Source organism: Anas platyrhynchos, chromosome 16 (assembly GCF_047663525.1).
Source record: "Anas platyrhynchos isolate ZD024472 breed Pekin duck chromosome 16, IASCAAS_PekinDuck_T2T, whole genome shotgun sequence".
NCBI classification, from domain to species: domain Eukaryota; kingdom Metazoa; phylum Chordata; class Aves; order Anseriformes; family Anatidae; genus Anas; species Anas platyrhynchos.
Window position 1 is genome coordinate 14,259,682 of NC_092602.1, and position 20,721 is coordinate 14,280,402.

The following is a 20,721-nucleotide window of genomic DNA, read 5'->3' on the forward strand; positions in this document are numbered from 1 at the left end:
AGCTGCGCTTGGCTTCCATTCATCTTCCATAGTGGGCGAGTGGAACTCAGGTGATGCAGGAAACCCAACCTGGGCTGCACGCAGAAGCCAAGCATTTTCTCGCCTCCTGCTCCCCACTGCTATGGCCTCAATTCACTCACACAAGTCTCACAACCTCAGCAGTTCACCCCGTACCATGACAAGACCAAGCAAACACACTGCTGCCACCACTCCACTGCTGCAGCCTTGAAGGGAGACGCCACAGCCACAGCCCATGGTGCAGCCTCACAGCGAGCCCCAGCAGCACCCATTTCCTCACCTGCTGCCACAAGGACTTCTCTCAGTCCAACTTTCTGCTCCCTTCTGCTGTTACTCTTGCTGTCACCATGGAAATAGTGCTGTAACCATGGAAATGAGGGGCTTTGGGTTATTAACGTGGGTTGGGGAAGTCACAGCGCAGCCCAGCAGGAGACTTACCTGGCAAGGTACGGGAACACAGGCTGTACCTTTGGTGGGGTCACCACCGGGCCTCAGGGGACAGGGATGGGGGGAGGCCTCAATCCTACACCTGACATTGCTTTTTCACAGTCAGATAACAAGCCTGTGGTCATTACTTGTGCCTCAGCTCCCTCCATTTCCCTAATGAGTGTAGTGACTCTAATTTGTATGATGGGGGCATTTTAAGTCTCTTCAAATCATTACCGTGTTAATGCACCTTAAGATTCTTTGTTTTAAGGAATTAAACTAAGAATTAGAAAAGAATTAACGTCTTGTCAGATTCAAGGCTTCATCATGTAAACTCTAATCACAGGCTTAGATGATCGCACTTCTCCAAGTGTGGCAAAATAAGAAGAGACAAATAATTAGCATAGCCACAATTGTAATTGCTGAAGGAATTTCACATGTTTTTGTATACCCCTGTTGGAAACCAGGGCCTGGCCATACACCACAGAGCATCACTGGCTACCAAAACCACTTCTCTGCTCTCTTCTCATCCAAAACATGAGGACAAATCTCCTCACTCTCTGGTCCACAGCTGTCACTTGTGTACTACTCCCCACACACTGCACTCAGCACCATCACTTGTGCATCAGATGCATCTCAGCCCCAAGAATTTCAGCACTCAGCTGCAGAGAGCCATGACTGCATACCCAGGACAAGAGTATTGTGTGGTGTAGTAGGAGGAACACATATAAGGCCATGTTGTGACAACACGTGACTTTTTAGGATTTCCACAGCAAACAGCCAAGCCCAGAGCACACATGCTCTGAATAATGTCATGCCAGAGGATCCAGTCTAAATCCCTTCACATGGCCCATGCATCAAAGAATCTTGGCCACACTGGAGCGTGGTGGGAGGAACCTTTCTCACTATGAACAAATATAAATCTGACCTGGTTTTATTTTCTCCTGATGCTCAGTATGCCTTCCCCTTTGTGAACTGCATATTTATGTTACCTGTCTCATGCCACTCCAGTGCACATGGTACGATGATCTGCATTTGTGTCACCCTTCCCACTCAACCCCCAGGCCTGCTACAACAAATGCACTGTGACAAGGCAGCCTTTGGGATAGGCCATCACTACCGTCCAAGCACATTTAGCCCTTACCCTCCTGCACATCACCTGCCTTCTGAGCGAGTGTGGGTCCAGCCCCGAGCACTAACTGAGGGGTGAGATGATCCCACCCTCTTCTGGTGGTAATGATGGTGGTGTCTGCTGGGTTTTGCAGGGAACTGTCTGTATTTTGGGTACATGAGGCCTTCTAGAAAAGCCAGCTATAGGATGGCTTCTGGTTTTGTGTTTACTTGTGGCAGGACTCTCTTTGGACTTCAAGCCTGTATGCTATGAATCCTCTCATTTAAGTGCTCAGGGAGAAGCAGCCCACTGTAAGTGATCAACTACCACGAGAAGAGAAATGCAACTTCTTCAGGGGCCTCCTGAACTGCTCCCGAGTGGTTCAGTCCTTCCCTCCTTGCCCTACTTTAGCAATGTGCTGGAGATACAGTTTTCCCTTAATGGTTGTACTTAAGTCACAGGCTCACAATGATGGTGCTGTCCTTCCTACCCTTCCAATTGCTGTTCTGGTCCCAGGGCCAAAACACCGCTCTCTGCATGGCTGTACCACTCAACAAGCAAAGGCAGTTTCTGCTCCCAGAAGGATTCCTTCCCGATTTCACAAAATTCAAGAGTAAAGTCCCTGCTATCAGTATTCAAGGAAGCATTTAAAGGAAGTGCTTTCCCCCCTCTACTCCCCCAAAAATTGTTTCCATCTAAACCCTTCACTAGCATCATAGTGAAATTTTCCAGCTGGGGTATCAAACTTTGTTTTCCCCTTGGGCAACTCAGGTGATAACCGCTTAGCCACTAGCAAAAGCAGAATACCTCTTGGTATAATCAAATTTGTTTTCCATCAAATTGATTTTCCAGTTCTACTCTGTATCAGTCAATGCATTTGCTTCTTTATTCCTTGCTCATCAGCTGTGGTATGCTGGGCTTCATGTGCAGGTGTGAAAACCGTGAAGCAAAGCTGAGTGCTGATGTCACCTGAAGGGACACAGACACTGTAAAAACTCATGGAACCAAGACATGAAAATGCATGTATTAAAAATCAGCTGGGCTTTGAGTGTGTTTCAGAGTTTGTGGTCATCCAGAAGCAATGACGCATTAAGTTGGAAAGCCGGTTTATTGAATAATATCAGAAAGGTAGTCCATAAAAATAAAACAAAAGTTTGGGGACTGTTGAGCTCCAGGAGTGGCACAAGCACAGTTCAGCCAATTCATTAACTCTCAGTATCCTGGCACTTTTAACTGAACTGATACATATAGTAAAAATATAGATTTCTTTTCTCCCTAATAGTTAAAATGAAGCCCAGAGTTCACATACATATACTCCACTTGCACTGTGCATAGCTGTGACACCACAATCCTAGATTGCATCACAAGGAAAGTGAGGAAAAGACTGATCAGGGGTTGTGTTAAGCTGGGAGTCACAGGGTTCCACAGGAAGCCTGGAGTGGGCACATCCCTGTTTCTGTCAGTGATCCCCTGGGGAACAGGGACAGACCTTGTGATAAGCTAAGGTCAGATCTTTGCTTTTGGACCTTGCCATTGCTGCTCTTTGCATTGAAAAAAGCAAAGCTCAGGAGCAGAGATGAGGATATGAGCATGGGGAGACATAAGCTGGCAAGGAAAACCATGCACTGTTGTGCCACCACCTTTGAGCAGGTAACAGGGTTTGGAGGGGCAGCTTGGTGATACTCCAGGCTCAGCCCTGTGAACACTAGAGGAGAGGCAAGTTACACAGACTGCAGAGCAGCCAGCAGTCCTATTTGCTTTTTTTATTATCTCTGAGGAGCTGAAAACCTCCCAGAGCTGGGCTTTTTTCAGTACACTTCATTTTCTTAGTGGCTGACTTAACGAAGGTAAAGACCTCACCAGGGAGCATCCCTCAATACAGAGGATAAACAGCGGGCTCGTTCTGCCTGCACCATGTGTAAGCAGCGCTCAGGCTGCTCGTTTTTTCCCTCAGTGCTGTCCAAATATTGACTGTGCTCAAGTGCCACTAAAATAACATTCAGTGCTTGTGCAATCACTTCAGGCTTTGGAAGTTCTCAGACTGAGAGCATAAATATTTTGCTGAAGTGCTGCTTTTTAAAATCACCCTTTGAGAAGAGAGTTGTCGTCCCACAGTCAGGTTTAGAGCAGGGGCACAAAGCATGCACTGGCCTACGAGCAACCCTCAGCAGGGTAGGAGGCAAGCAAGGAAGAAACAAGGAAGAAACCCCACAGCATTGTAGCATGGTATCTCAGAGTAGTCGAGCAGGCTGCACGAGACCAGTTTAGAGGAAGGGGAGAGGAGATGAAGCACCAAAATCCAGAAAAATTTTGTTAAAAGCTGAGTTTTGAAGAAAAGCATGAAATTCTGCTGCTCCTGAGGGGAAGGATGGATTTCTTCCCTGTAACAAGCAGTAGGAGAGGTGGAATGGCATGGATAATGTAAAACAGGAGATACATGTAAATAATAAGGAATGGGAAAGCAAATGGGGGAAATAACTCTTCCTTTGTTAGAACAGTGCTAGTGGCCTCTTTATAGCAACGTACCATTTCTATTTAAAGCCTAGTTTGGGGGCTATAATGCCTCAGCTGTTTTCTGTACCATCTGGCTGAAATTTAGCATAAAATGCTATCTTGGAGGTAAATGAATTCTATTCCCTTTATCAAAATAGCAGTATTCGGGCAAGGAAAAGAAGATATAAAAAGAGACACATTCAGGAGTGTTATTTTAACAGCTAAGGGCAATCTTCCCTTTAAAAATAGCTTGAAATAATCTGGTTATTGAATTGACATCCAATTCTGCAATCAGTGTTGTCTCTCTATGCTCTAAGGGTCTCCTGTACTTGGGTACATGAGTGTGAAGGCTCAAAGCCAGGCACACAGAAGTGGCCTACCAAAACCAGCCAAGGGTGCATGACACACTCAGACACCATTTCTTGCTCCACTTCCAGGCCACCATGCTTGGGAGGCCATGCACACCCTGGAAAGGGCACGGGCTGCTTATTAGCAGTCCTGGACCACACCTCTCAGAAGTTGGTGGTTCCTACCACGCTCATTCCTCACCCATTAACCTGGATAAAGGCTTCTTCCAGTCCTAGCCAACTACCAGACAAGAGTTGCCACCTACCCAGTTTCTCACCATGTGCATTACTTACCATTTCACAAGATGGAGACTTGCTCTGTTTCCATCTCTCACAGCTGAACATTTCCTTTTCCCTTAAACACCACACAGTTTATTTTCTAATTCATTCTAGATAAACCTCATTATTTTCCTGCTCTTTGCCACTTCACCCCACTAGCATTTCAGCCATCCTTTGAATTGAAGGTAGAGCTTTATCTGCTGAAAAATTTCTACTTTCCAGTCTGGACTTTGATTACACAACAAGTAATATTGCTTGGTGGAGGAAGGTTGTTGGAATAATTTGTATCTTTTATGCAAACTGACAATAAAAATTTAGCTCCTTGATGTATTTTCCTCCCTTAAACTGTAGTTATGCTTCCTTGAATAGATAAAGGCAAGATAAATTCAATTACAGCATAATTTCTCCCAGGATGAATAACCTTTAAATCAGCTCTGATATCAAAACGCATTATGAGATAACATACTGTCCATTACATTGTTGAAATTGGGGCTATGGCAGTGCCTAGAGTTGTCAGTATGAATATCAAATTATTTATGTTCCTCTTTGCATCCTTGAATACCAAATAAGCACAGGGCTCCTTGCTCTCAGTGTTCCTGTGTAAACACTGATATTTAATGGAGGCAAGAGGTGCTTGCTTGACAGCTCTTGAAATTGCAGTGCACTATTTATCACGGAGATGCACAGCACTGCTACCAGCTCCCATTCTGCTGTCACCTTGCTGAGAGTTTCCCTCTTCTTGGGGAACAGCTCAGGACTGGAAGCTCAGTTACATCTTCCACGTGGCTGACTGCATTGCTGCTGCTCAGAGCCGGTACACTGATAAAAATAAAATAAAAGGGGAGCCACTGTAACATGTTGGGACAGCACTCTGTGTTTGAGCTGTTCATCAGCAGCAGTTTTGAGGTGCAGGCCTTTCCTCATCAGGCCAGTCACAAGATTTCAGAGTTCTCCACATCCTCTTCCATTTTACAAGACTGAATACATTAGAACAGTTATTGTCTGCTTTTGGAGGACATTTTTGTCAAAACAAGATTCAGTACAAAAGCAACATGACTTAATGTCATTCCTCTCCAAGGTTAGCAGTGCCTGAGTTCTTGAGGAGAGCAGCAGTGACTACAGCAACTAAACACAGTGTGCTCCACACAACAAAGATTTCTTCCTGCAAATCAAGTTAACCCTGCGTTCAAGGTTACAAAAGTTGAGAGTATCCAACTTGTTCAGAACAAATAATCCAAGAGAATATCAAGTGCGGGCCTGGGAGAGGGAAGAATTGTTTGCTGTTAAGCAAAAGGGTAAGCCCAGCTTCACTTCAGAAGCAAATAGAGAAGTCCAGTGGTCTTGCACAAGCTAGACATCTTCCTGGTTGCACCCCACAAAGCAACCTCTGAGCGTCAAAGCCTCCAAACTCAAGCACCTGGATGCCTTGTTAGAACCTAATGAAACGATGGGGGCAGAGCAAGAGGAGCAGGCAGAGCTCCTTGAAGCAAATAAGCAAAAAGACAGAAGGTTTGAGCAAGGAGCACACATCCCAAGGGGAATAGGGAAGGGCAGGAGGGAATTGGTGTTTTGTTTGTGCCCAGACATCAAGACCGCTTAGCAGAAGTACCTAGAAGCTCTTATTCCTGGTTTCATTCTAACTTGGATTTTCTTAAACACTTGATAAAAAAAAATAACCTGGGAATTCAGTAAGTCTCATGGCCAAGTAGTCTATTTAAATAACCTCATGTCTTATGTTTGGTGGCCCCCTGGAAGTCTGCTAGATATTTTTTAAAGAGAAAAATCTAGATTTGTGTTAAAATGTGTAAAAACAGCTAAATAAAAACATCATACGATGGGTGAGCAATTGGCTAACGGGCAGGGCCCAAAGGGTTATGGTGAATGGGGCTGCGTTAGGCTGGCGGGCGGTCACTAGTGGGGTCCCTCAAGGCTCCGTTTTAGGGCCGGTACTTTTCAATATTTTTATAAATGATCTGGATGTAGGAATAGAAGGTATTTTGCTGATGACACCAAACTTGGAGGAGTTGTGGACTCGAATGAGGGTGGAAAGGCCTTGCAGAGGGATCTGGATAGGTTGGAGAGCTGGGCGATCGCCAACCGCATGAAGTTCAATAAGAGCAAGTGCCAGGTCCTGCACCTGGGACGGGGAAACCCTGGCTGCACGTACAGACTGGGCGATGAGACGCTGGAGAGCAGCCTAGAAGAGAGGGATCTGGGGGTCGTGGTAGACAGCAAGTTGAATATGAGCCAGCAGTGTGCCCTGGCAGCCAGGAGGGCCAACCGTGTCCTGGGGTGCATCAAGCACGGCATCGCTAGTAGGTCAAGGGAGGTGATTGTCCCGCTCTACTCTGCGCTGGTGCGGCCTCACCTCGAGTACTGTGTGCAGTTCTGGGCACCGCAGTATAAAAAGGACATGAAACTGTTGGAGAGTGTCCAGAGGAGGGCTACGAAGATGGTGAAAGGCCTGGAGGGGAAGATGTACGAGGAACGGCTGAGGGCACTGGGCCTGTTCAGCCTGGAGAAGAGGAGGCTGAGGGGAGACCTCATCGCAGTCACAACTTCCTCGTAAGGGGGTGTCGAGAGGCAGGAGACCTTTTCTCCATTAACACCAGCGACAGGACCCGCGGGAACGGGGTTAAGCTGAGGCAGGGGAAATTTAGGCTTGACATCAGGAGGAAGTTCTTCACAGAGAGGGTGGTTGCACACTGGAACAGGCTCCCCAGGGAAGTGGTCACTGCACCGAGCCTGTCTGAATTTAAGAAGAGATTGGACTGTGCACTTAGTCACGTGGTCTGAACTTTTGGGTAGACCTGTGCGGTGTCAAGAGTTGGACTTGATGATCCTTAAGGGTCCCTTCCAACTCAGGATATTCTATGATTCTATGAAAATGCAAACATCCAACCCACCTGAGAAAACCCAAAGGCCACCACACCCACGGTGGACAGTCCTCCCTGTGAACTCCAGAGCACCGAGGAGCAGCTCTTCTCCCTTCATCCTCCCACAGCATGAGATGTCCGGAGCCCCAGCCCAGTACCTAGATGAGGTCTTTCTTCACTCAGTGTCAGGTAGCCTCCTGCAAGCCACTTACAATCTGCTTTCAGTCTTCTACCAGACAGAGCTACCTTCTAAAAAAGCCCTGGGATTTAATTCAGTGCACATCTGATGCTGCTTGCCGAAAAAGCACAGGATGCTCTCAGATGAGAGCAAGCTGATATCTCTGAAGCAGAAGCTGAACTCGACAGCACAAAAAGCTTTGCCTAGTCACAAACCAGCAAGTGTCCCATATTTATCACCAGGATTTAGACAGCCCTGTTTGACAAGCCTCCACTAAGCGACTTCACAAATCACATTATGTTTATCTGCCTTTGTTTTCCTCCAGCCAAGGCAAGTCACTCTTTAAAAACAACAGCTGTTAGCCACAAAATTCCAGTCCTTGGAAGTCAGCATAACTTATTTCATAAGTCTGTCATGTATGATTTACCAGAGAGGGAAAACCATTTAAATTTAGTTGACATAACCAACAATAATTGTTCTGTGCGTCTGAGTTTTATTAATATCTGTGCATTGCTGGTGATGATGTATGAAAGAGATGGAAGAAGATGTTTTGGATCTGGGAAACAAGGCTGGCCCTGCAGGGCTGGATAAGTATCCATCTCAGAGATGCACATAGCTACAACAGGAGGTGGCATTTTTACGGCATAGCTGACAGAAAGCAGAATTACTGCGACAGCAAGCTTTCTGAGGAGCCTCAGGTGGGGAGGAGAGGGGAGAGACTTCCTGATGACATGGAGCATTCAGTGGCTGAATCTGAGAGTATTTCTCAGTAGGAACCCTCTGAACATTCTGCAGTCACATTGCTCAGCAAGAGGTACCCAAATGCATTTTGGTAGCAGGAGACAACACTGCTCAAGGCACACAGAGATGGCAGAGGTGCCAGACCCACCCCATGCCCCACAGCTGCTTTGAACCATCTCCTGCTCAGGAAAGTCGTTTTGTACCTCAGCCTCAGTTTCCCTTCATTTTAAAAAGGGCAAACAGTCAGCTCTTCATGCTGTTTGATGAACTCTACAGTATTATAAAGCACCTAGCACAGCATTTAACACCCTCTTTGTCACCCCCACAACTCAGGTGTGCTGCCGCAGCTGCTCCATTTCCAGCTCAAGAGCAGGGCAGGTTGTACCAGACAATGCAACAGCTTCTTAACAGGGGGTGCATCCTGCTTAATTACAAGGTTTTTGCATCTTTTCCTGGCTAAACATTACATAGACACTCTTCAGTACACAGCAGAATAGAAAACTGAAGTAAGGTCAGAGCTGGCAGACTCACTCCTGACAGCATTCCATGGCATCCATTTCCCTCTGAAGATGCTAGTCCTCTGCTTCAGACCCCACAGCGAGGGCCAGATTCTTCCTAAAGCCACGGGAAAGCACTTCCACTAATGTCTTTTAACAAATTTGTAGATGTATCTCCTCCTCTGCAAGATTTAACATGGTCAAAAACCTTCCCCAGTCCTCTGAGCTTCATTTTGTTAGCAGAAGCAACAGGGGAGCTGCCTGCCTCTCCTCAAGCTTTCCCTCTTCTGCAAAAACCTCTTTGAGAGGTTTTCCTCCCATGCACACCCCCAGCCATCCATGGGCTTTCTTCCCAAAGAGGCAGCTCCTGGGTACAATGGTTGTGTTAGGCTAGCACAGAGTAAGCCAGAGCTGCCCGAGGACTCTACAAGCATGGCCACTGCCTGAATCAGGGATTCCTAGAGACCATACCAAAACAAAATAGTGAAAAACACACACAAGAAGTAATACTCACCACACACACACAAAGCCACCACACATACAACAATAGAACCCTAATAGATAAACCCTAAAGCCTTCTCCTGCTGCTTTGGGGTCCCTCTGGAAATGTAGTCTGTCTGTCTAGCTACTTCTACACGTTAAAGAGTCTAGTCAGATTGGAGGCTTCAAAATTTAAATAATATAAACTGGGGAAGCTGTACGTTTTACTCAAGGCAAACAATCAAAAAGACTTCAATGCAAGCCAAGTCAGACTCAAGAAGGTACTTACTAATGAATCTCCATCAAGGAGAATTATAAATTTAGACAAACCGTCACTTCACTTCTATTACCTAATGCACCACAAATGATTTAAAAAAGGCAGCACAGAACTTCCAGTACAGAGATGAATCCATTTTATGACAGCAGATCATTCAGAAAGTACTCACACAATGATTAAGCTAATAAAAAGAGTGATCAACAACATACTATCACTTTATCCTTATAGGTGTTTCTCCCTTAGCAGAAAATGTTTTCCTACTTTTTTCTTTAACTATTTATAACATAGTGAAACAAAACCTAGTATAACATTTTTGTTTATATAAATGCATTTGTGGCAACAAACTGTAAAACAAAAGTTTCAGTTGCAGATTTACCAGGGATTTTAGGGCTCTAAGTATTTAGTTCTTCCCTTTTTGTATCACTTTCTAAACAAAACAGAATCAGCATTCTCCCAGTCCATTTCCATCTCTGTATCTACAGTATTTGCTCATAAGTTTTGTGGAGTTTTCAGTTTTTGTGAGCGGGGAAGAGGGAAACCCACTATACTGCTGCAGGCTCAGGCTTACCTTTGATAACTTGAGCAATGAAGAGAATAGAAAATTTTGGTGCTTATTTGACATGATAAAAATATCATTGCCCAGTTAATTAAGTGATAGCATATAGAGGTAACAGTCATACGTGAGACTGGAGGAAAACTCTTCAGGTTTACCATGTTAATGGCACAAGGCACATTTGTCATTATAATAATCCACAAGTTGGAAAAGAAGGTTTCTAAGATTTCCAAATAAAGTCTGGAAGTGATGGGCTATTTAGGACTTTTTGTTTGCAAGAGTTATTTAAACCATACTCTAAAAATTTTTGGCATACAACAATAAGGACAGAACATGAGTTATTTAGCAATTCCGGGGAAATTACAGAATTTTAAAAGTGTTTCTAAAAAGACACTCTCCCCCTCACATACCACTAAATCACATTAAATTATCTCATTCCTTACATTGATTCATGTTTTTCTCCTGGAACTAACAGCCCTCCTTTTAAATGCATTGCAGATGTGTTTAGCATATGCAATACCCTGAGCTCAGTCAAGTTAAGCACGCGTGTAACAGGACACTAGAGTAGCAGACAGGTTTTATTTACATTGCTGCAAGCTTTCTGAACACAGCAAAGATGAGTTATAGCCCTGTGTAAAAGTAATTATAGGCAGCATCCAGGTCAGAGGTGTACAGAAGAGACCAACACAGAGACAAGGGCAATTGAACAGAACCTGTCAAGATGGGAAGGAAGGAGACAGAAATGGAACATGAAGGCTAGGACTTGGGCACCAATACATCATCTACAGACACTGGTTGAATAACCCTGCCTACAATGAGGGCCTTTGAAATGTACCCTGAGATACCACAGACAAGATAGAACTAAAGAGCTGGAGCATGGGATCAAGTTGCATGCTGAGCTTCAGCAGGTGACCAAACATCACAAGGACTGCCACCAAGGGTGGATGACAAAGGCAGGTCTTCCTGGGGGGGGTACGACACACGCATCAGTCTGCAGACAGCACTGGCACCAGGGGGATTTCTACCCAAATGGCATTCAGGCTTCAATTTTTTTGGTCAACATCTATATTTAAAAAGTAATAATCTAGGAAAGTTTTTAATTAGAAGTCTAAAATTATTCCAAGCGGACTCAGGGGGAAAAATAGACTCCCTGTCAGCTGGGTTAGAGATCAGGTGATGGACATACATGAAGTCATGAAGAAGAAATGCAATTTGAGTAGTATCAGAAGTGGCAATCGAACTTCAGAAGACTGATCAAAATCCAGCCTTCCTGAAAAGGTCATGGTATTTCTCTTACATTTGTTGTTCCTAGTTCTAATTTGCCTCTTTTTCAGATCTTCCTTTCTCTAACACAGCAGCTCACTTTGGTTTCCAAAGGCTTCCTGGCTACCAGGCCTCCAGCTCTCACAATTAGCTTATTTCTTTTGTTGAAAACAATAAAGCCTGCCGAGCTACCTCTAAAGAAGCAGTCCATTACAAATGGGCCAAACTTGAAGCAAAACTAAATAAATCCCTCTCAGTAGTTCTTGGATAGCCAGAGTGCCCTGAATAATTCACTGTAAGTCATGTCGCACCCCAGCACCTCCCAGGCCAGTCCAGCAGGGCCATTACTTTTATTTGGTCCTCCATTTGCCAGGTTCTGCAGGGATTTAGCTGAAGTGCCTTGTGGCAACACACAGTAGTCTGCAGGCTGTGAACCCTCAAGGAAGTCAGGGATCACCAGTGGCACCGTTAAAGCTCCAGCTGTAAGGACAAAGCAGAGCTTGCCACTTTATATCCAGTAGAAAACTGGATCCCTTGTGCTCTTCTTTAGCTTAAAGCTGATGAATTATTGATAACCCAGGGGTGCCTTTTTACCAAACTGAGGTCCCAAAGTTGAGCAGAAAGAACTAACTGAGAAAGAGCTCTTTCTACCTTATTTCTCCATCTCACAAGAATCAAGATGTAACCAACAGTGTTACTTTCAAAGAGCCCAAGGACAGCTTCAAATCCTCAAGGACTACAGAAGAGCTCCCTACACCCAACCCTTCAGAGGCAGAACTGTCCCAGATCTACCCAAAAGCAGTCAGAAACCAGAAGAAGCTACTCCACTAAGGTGGCACATTGCAGCTTGATGACTGCAATTGATTAAGCATTTAAGCTGTGGGAAGTGCATAGTCATAAAGGGAACCCCAGGTTGCACAATCAGTGCTAGGCTCCCTGAAGAATCAGGAGAAAATGAGACACCGGTTTCATCTGTCATCCTGATACTTGGAGAGCAGCCAGGCATTCCCAGGGGACTCAGACACGCCAGGACCCTGATTAGTGACCAGGCTGCCTCACAGGCCTAGGGACACCCTAAAGTCTGCCCTTGCTCTCCTGTGCTGCCTCCTCGCACTCCTGAGAGGGTTTATGTTGAGCCCTGTTTCTGTTTGTGTGTACGCTTAGACTGCTTATAGGGAAAACATAGGAGAACTGTGCACCTTAAGAAAACTAGCAGCACTATACTTGGGTCCCAGCCTGTGGTCACCCATTAGCACACAAGTCTATTTTATCCTTGCTATAATCCGAGGCAGAGATCTGGACTCTGGAAACATTTAGCACAATCAGAGTTTGTGCTAAAAAAAGGCCCACAGAGCCACACTAATTCTGCAATAGGTCTGAATTAGTTGCTCAGATGGATTACCCATCTTGGGACTCCTCAGGGGATCTTTTATTCATTCAGAACAAACAAACAAAAAAAAAAAACAAACACATTTGTCCACACATTTACTTTTGTCCTGAAGCTAGTATGTCAATTATATTAAAGGTGCAGCAGATTGATGCAAATACAGATGGAGCATCTGACAGGGAATCGTATACCTTCACTAAACTCACGCAGTGCAGTGGAACTTGCTATCCAGAGGGCAGATTTCTTTTCCCAAGAGATGCAGAGCAGTGCCAGACTTATGCAACAAAACTCAGATCCTCAGAGAAACCAAGTGTTTCAGTTGTGACTTCTCATTTGCAGAAAAGAAACCTATTTTCCTGGATGACTGACCCATGTGAGTCACAAGGATGTAGCCATTCATGAAACCCTAGGCTGTATTGATTTTATAGAACTCTGTCACTTCCAGGTCTGCATGTGCATAAACTATTACCCAATAGACTAGGAACAAGCAGATAGGACTCTGAGGTATGTAGCATGCCATACTTTGAGTGCCATCTTCTGGCAGATAGTACTGCATGCCTGCATTTGCATACAAAACAGCCATACTTCATCAATGACATTTTTAATACCAGTTAAGCAGCTAATCACATCTTGCAGCCTCGGCCAAAATTCCTGCCTAGGTGAGCACTTGGTAGTTTCCTTTTCCCACGTCAGGCTAGCACCCGTGCTCCTAAGAAATTTCTTGGCTATTCAGGATTGTACCAGTTCCTGGTCTTCCACTGTCAGCGTGGTTTTAATTAACCTTGAAATCTTAGACCTATCTTTTTCTCATAAGAGATGCATTAGAATTTTTCTTCATAAACATTATAGTGACAAAAGCTCTGGACAGAAGCCCAGGACAAGCAGTGCCTAGGCCTGAGGGGCACTCCCTGATGCCAAATAAATGTTACTTTTAGCTTAAAGACTTTCTGCCAGGTAATTGCTAATATTTCTGCTAGATGGAGAGCTCAAAGATCATGATTTTCTGGAGTTCAATTTTACTGACTCAGAACTAGGTGCTTGGCATGACTTCAACTGTTTTCCACTAGAACACATCCTTGGATCCAGGAACATCGAGTTCCCATTTAAAACAGGATTTAGGCACTCATCAGTGAAAGATGTCACATTTCAAATTGTTCTTGCTCTTTGGTTCAGCAGTATTTCTAATGCACCTAAGCTTTGACCAACTGCCCGGGGCTGAAGAGAGGCAGTTGCTACAGCTCTGATAACAAAGGGTCTACAAAAGCCTTCAAAGTACTTTTTTAACCAGTGTCACCAGTATCTCAGGGAGATTCAGGAGTTCTCAGTTCTAGCAGACTAGCTGCATGGAACTGAACTAATTAAATTGGTCTGAATAGACTGTAGGGCTCTGATGGAAGATTGCTAGCAAGCGTATCTGCAGTCCTGTTGCAGCCGGGATTACATCAAGCCTTGCTCAACCATCCAGTTTTGTTCCAATATACAACTGCAGTTGTTTGTGTGATCTCCATGTGACTGCTTCTCTCAGGGGCAACTCCCGCATTACCTGTGAGAAAATTCCAGTTTCCTGATAGTTTTTGTGATGAAATTCATGATTATTTTTGTTGCTTTATTTTGACCTTCCTACCAAAGGAAGTAGATCTCCTGAATCTAGTGTTCTCTTCCTCAGCTTAGCACAATAAAATTCCCTAGCCCATACACACACAGTGCACACATCTGCAGACAGCATTTGAAAAGGTTATTTTTAAAAGTGACAACTTCTAAAAGACTTTAAGACAGAAGTTATGACGTTACTTGTATTAGTTCCCTGATTTAAGGTAGGAAATAACTGTTGTTAGAAAGATGCTTGAAGAGAGAAGAGACAAGTGGGCTAATTATGTCAATACTTTTTCTTTAAATGATTTCTCAGCACATGAAGATTTTTATATCCATTACCTCAGCTTCAAAGCTGACCTCAAGTTTCCTGGCTGGCCTCCCCTTCCCTGCCCTCATGCTGCTACCAGAACATTTCTGAAAGAACACATGCTTACTGCTAACTGAGAAGGTTTTGCAAAGTTAAAAGGTCATTCATTATCACCTTCACCGTGCCATGAAGGATCATACTGCAAGGCAGGACACTGCTTCACACAGACACTGGTGCAGAAGCAGGGAAGTGGGAAATAGCTAGCTCACCTTTTTCCAAATTTCTCCAGGCACTGCTGTGATAACCACAAAAGACATGGAGATGATTCCACAGCATGATCTCTCCAACTCCTTCCCCTCTATACTCCCTTCCTGCTAGAAATGGGTCTGTAATAGATGTAGATAATAATGTTTATTAGTAAGAACCCAAAAGAGAATACCAGGCTGTGAATGTTTCCCTGTTCTGAGAAACAGAAAGATCTAAAGAGTTGCACATAACTCAGTCACTGCTTCCAGAGCAAGTCTGCTGGAAGATTCAACATTATTGAAGGAAAATAGCAGAACTGGGGGAATAGAACAAGACTGGACAAGGCCATACATTTGCTGCAAACATTGATAGTTTTATGCAAAACATACAGACAAGTCAATTTTCTGCACTTTTTTTTTTTTTTTTTTGCACTGAGGTACCTCCCTGGGAAGGGTTTTATTTAATGTCCCGTCTATTTTAACCACACATGTGCTTATGCCCTCCACCAGCTGAAGGGCTGTCTTGACCAAAGCACTGGTTTATACATGTATCATCAGTTGAAAGGACTTAGCTCCTCCATATGTTTTTCAAATAAGACCAGCCCAGAGTAATTCCTCTTAGCATCAGTCCTATCATTGAATTTGACAACAATTCACCAAATTAAACCAGCAGGTAAACTTAAATCCACTGATTTAGAGATTCAGTTTTAATCACAGCCTTTGATTGCTGCATTATTCCATTCTGATAGTTTAGTGAAGTGGTACCTGATTAGCAATATGCCTGTTTCATTTTGTATTTATTTGCTCAGCATTTTAATAAAATTTACGCAGGACTGGTTATTTCAAAGCATAACCTGGTTCATAAATCCAAAGCTAAGGGCAATTTAAGCTAGGGTATAGAAACATTGAACTAAATAAGAGCTGGGAAGACAAAGACCCAGGTTGTATCACCAGAGCCTGCCAGCCTTTGTTACAGGGCAAGAACCAAGGGACTGAAGTAGGAGAGGAGACATCCAGGGTCCCACATTTCCTCAGAGCTGGTTGCAACTCAAGCAGCAATGAAACCCTCATATATATACACACCTAATATACCTGAAGGTAGCCACCTGGGTCCCATCAGTACTACCTGATGGAAAATAGAAGCCTACACATTACACTAAAGAGGTCTGAAGCACACAGAACAGCACTCTGGTATGTGAGAGATGGCTGGATTTATAACAGGCTTTCCCTGCCAGTTGAAAACAAATGTGTTCTGTTCTACATTGCAGGGAAACTTCCCTTTTAGTCTGCTCAGTGAATTTCCAAAATGCCCTGAAGCTGTCAGTTACCTAACCCACTCATTTCCATCAACAATGTCTTGCATTTTATTTTTGTAATAGTAGGCCTAAAAAATAGGAAAACACAATGCCCTAGAAAGCAGAGTACATTTAAAAAAAAAAAAAAAAAAAAAAAAAACCACTCCAAGAATGTGCGTATGTAAACCTCATGCCACACTGATGAATGTGGTATGATGAACCTAGAGACATGACAGAAAAAGTAAATGGCAGATCTCAAAATGCAGGGGTGGAGTGGAAGAATGGGAGCTGGCTAATTGATTTGCCAAAGTGTTTCTGTTAAAGAATATTAATGTTTTCAGACAATCCACAAAAAGACCCTGTAGCAATATCATATTAAATTAATAAAGTCTCATCATTATGGTAATCTCAGCTCACTTTTATAAGATCTGTAGTGTCATCATAACCAAAGAGGAGTCCCCAAATAACTCTGTAATTGCTACGAAATGGCACTGAAGTGCTAGTCTTTAGCTGCACAGCATTTTGGGTGCCTCATGACTAGGGCTTTTTGCCTGTAGTGCAGCTAACTGAAGCCTCATATGCTGGTACAAATCTATTTGGGAACCAGTCTTCCCTGTCATAAGAAAACACTTAACTACGGCCTACCCCCAGAATAATTCACTATCACATCTAGCCAGATTATTATTTGGACAGCCCTTACCAGCAGTGCTGTTCATCATACAGCTCCCTTGGGTATTAGCATCAATTGTCAGAGCGGAGGCTCCAGTACCTGCTGGGCTGCTCCTGCCCCCCTAACAAGAACCAGGCAGTGAAGCTAGCCCAAGTCCCAGATGGTTTGCATGCCTCCTAGCCCCACACCAGGAAAATTATCACTTCAAACCAGGAAAGGCAACGACAGACAGGGAAATTATACATACATTGCAGAAAAATAAACCAAGAAAGTGATCTTTCATAGTGACCTTTCACAGAATCACAGAATTTCTAGGTTGGAAGAGATCTCAAGATCATCGAGTCCAACCTCTGACCTAACGCTAACAGTCCCCACTAAACCATATCCCTAAGCTCTACATCTAAACGTCTTTTAAAGACTTCCAGGGATGGTGACTCCACCACCTCCTGCGAAGCCTCTTCCAGTGTCTAACAACCCTTTCAGTAAAGAAGTTCTTCCTAACATCTAACCTAAAACTCCCCTGGCGCAACTTTAGCCCATTCCCCCTCGTCCTGTCACCAGGCACGTGGGAGAACAGGCCAACCCCCACCTCACTACAGCCTCCTTTAAGGTATCTGTAAAGAGCAATAAGGTCGCCCCTGAGCCTCCTCTTCTCCAGGCTGAACAAGCCCAGCTCCTTCAGCCACTCCTCGTAGGACTTGTTCTCCAGGCCCCTCACCAGCTTCGTCGCCCTTCTCTGGACTCGCTCAAGCACCTCCATGTCCTTCTTGTAGCGAGGGGCCCAAAACTGAACACAGTACTCGAGGTGCGGCCTCACCAGAGCCGAGTACAGGGGGACGATCACCTCCCTAGCCCTGCTGGTCACACTGGTTCTGATACAAGCCAGGATGCCGTTGGCCTTCTTGAGGCCACCTGAGCACACTGCTGGCTCATACTCAGCCAACTGTCCACCATCACTCCCAGGTCCTTCTCTGCCTGGCAGCTCTCCAACCACTCAGCTCCCAGCCTGTAGCTCTGCTTGGGGTTATTGCACCCCAGGTGCAGGACCCGGCACTTGGCCTTATTGAACTTCATGCAGTTGACCTCAGCCCATCGGTGCAGCCTATCCAGATCCTCCTGCAGAGCTTTCCTACCCTTGAGCAGATCGACACATACGCATAGCTTGGTGTCATCTGCAAACTTACTGAGGGTGCACTCAATGCCCTCGTCCAGATCATCGATGAAGATATTAAAAAGGACCAGCCCCAGTATCGAGCCCTGGGGAACGCCACTAGTGACTGGCCTCCAACTGGACTTGACTCCATTCACCACGATTCTTTGGGCCCGGCTATCCAGCCAGTTTCTAACCCAAACTTTCATATAGCTTAAGTTTTTTCTCATGGGACTTTGCTCTCATTCTGTCAGTTCTGCAATAAAAACTGTCCACAGATCTTTTAACTTTACCTTTCCCCACAATGCACATGGATAGCATGAAGTTGTGTTAGTGGCTTTTCATTAGCACTGCTTAGAGGGCTGGAAAGCTAGATAGCAGCTTTAAATACCCGGTGGTAAGACAAACATGAAGTGAATGAGTAGATGTGGCCAGTGGTAGACAGGCATTTCTCTGCCATGTGCTTCCTCCACTATACCAAGCGTGACATAGTGGTGAAACAACCAAAAGCCTTCAATAAGATTTCCCTTCTAGCTTGCATTTGTAGACAGAAACAACCAGACTACCACAGTGCTGAAGAAAAAAAAAAAAGTTACCTACAATTTCTAGATGTGATACTGCACCTCTGGAAAGATACACCACTGCCTGGGACATGCCCAAGAGTGCACAAGGCAGCCCCTCCTGCAGCCAAGGGAATGATTAGCATGGGATATCTGTGCAACTTCACATGGCTCAGCTGAGCACCAACACATTGTCTCCAAGATGCTGGCTTTAACTGGACATGTCATACAAAGAGCTTTAATCCCTCCCTAGCATAAGCATAAAAAGAATAGGGCTGAGCTTGACCGAAATCAATAATCAAGAGGGAGAGCTGTTTAGTAATTTGCATCATAATCAGTGTCTGCTACAGCATCTTTGCTGACAGCTTATTTTTAAATCCAGTTTAGGAGTATTTCAAAACAGAGCAGTCCTCCCACTGTGCTGGCTACTTTCCTTCCTGGGCAAGAAGAAAGCGTGCATAGATAGATGATAGATGTGCACAAGCATTGGGTGTCACCGTCCTATTGCCAGCCTAGCTGCTAGGGTGTTTTCATGCACACACATCAGAAAAATGTCTACAGACACACCTCACAGAAGCCCTCATCTTCTGTTCAAACTCAAGTATTTGCTTTAAATACAGACCATAATACCCAGTGGTATTATAGCTTATATGGCAGTCTTGCAGACAAACTTCTTACAGCGATAAATAATCTTTAGAACACATCTCACTTTGGTTTAGCTTTTCAGGAAAGCACTGAGAAGTACCTAACATTTAGAAGGTTAAAGCTATGAAGCAACAGCTTGGCAAGCTGGGATACACTGACAGTGCAAGAGATGCAGGATTTCCAGTGAAGGTATGTTGCCTGGCACTAGCTCACACTTGAATTAGCCCTCAGTCCATCCCCAAGTCAGAGTCCCCTGAGCATCTATGTGTTAGACAACCAGCTATCACCTGGGCTCTCTTTTTTGGAAAATCCTTTTAAAAACAAATCCACATGCAAGACCGAGATAGGTCACTCCAAGGACTCCCTCTAGCAGGTAACAGGGACACAAAAGCTACGCCAGGTTCAATCTCTGAACAAAATTCTCCGCTGGCATCCCTGCACACTTTGTACCTTCAGGCAGCACTCTACAACTTGTCCCACTCCAACAGCTGCAATAGCCCTCATTGTCTCAGGCTCTCTGAAACACAGTAATAGCACAACAAATTAATTCCTTTCAGGTGACAAGAGCACCACACATTGCTAGAAGCACCTCCAGGGGTGAGCTTGGGGAAAGCTGGCCTGGGGTTTAGCCCTGAGCAGCACAAACATACACTACTGGGTTTCTGAGCCAAGAACTCTTTGGACGGCTGTGCTGGCAGCACAGAGACAATCTCAGCCTTTTTCTTCTTCATAAAGGTGTATGGGATTTCAAGGTTTGCTGGTTTCCAAACAAATACACAATCCTCTGTGCCCTGAAACACCCCAGGCTCACAGCAGATTGCATCCTACTCCCTTAGCAGCTCCCCTTGCCCAGGGGCAAGCAACACAGTTCCTCTCATTTGTTCCCAAACATGGGGCACCTAAGCAAGCAGGATGAGTCCTCCTTTCCTCCAAAGCACCCAGTAATTAAAACAACAGAACCCCCCCCAAAAAAAAAAAAAAAAAAGTAGAACTCACTTTCCCACCGAGGTGAAATCTCCCTGGCAGACCAGCTCACTCTATCCCATCTACTGAAGCTTTCACACTGTGATCTCTCTTCAGCTGCACCAACCCGCATGCTTTCCTCTCCCCCCGGGCTAGGCTCCTTGTTAATGCCTGCATCAGGTGATTTTACTAATTACCTTCACGGGGCACACAAGTCTAGACCTTGTACAGATGCAGCTGAGCTCCTGCACCCTGAAAATGGGAATGCGTTCACTGGGTGTTGTCTCATTTGAAAAAAAAATAGGCCTCCTTCAGCCTGCTCACACCTTCACCCTTTCCCAACAATTGTAAGTCACTGAGCTTCTCT

General features: G+C 44.7%; 1 long non-coding RNA gene across 1 annotated transcript; it reads right to left on the bottom strand.

Moving 5' to 3' along the window:
- Window positions 1-9,783: 9,783 nt before the first annotated feature.
- Window positions 9,784-20,504, bottom strand: LOC139998825 (uncharacterized). The gene is made up of 3 exons (XR_011803823.1): window positions 20,388-20,504; window positions 15,096-15,212; window positions 9,784-14,469 (listed from the first exon to the last, which is right to left on the bottom strand). It is a non-coding gene; the product is annotated as an uncharacterized lncRNA (long non-coding RNA).
- Between the last annotated feature and the right edge of the window lie 217 nt (window positions 20,505-20,721).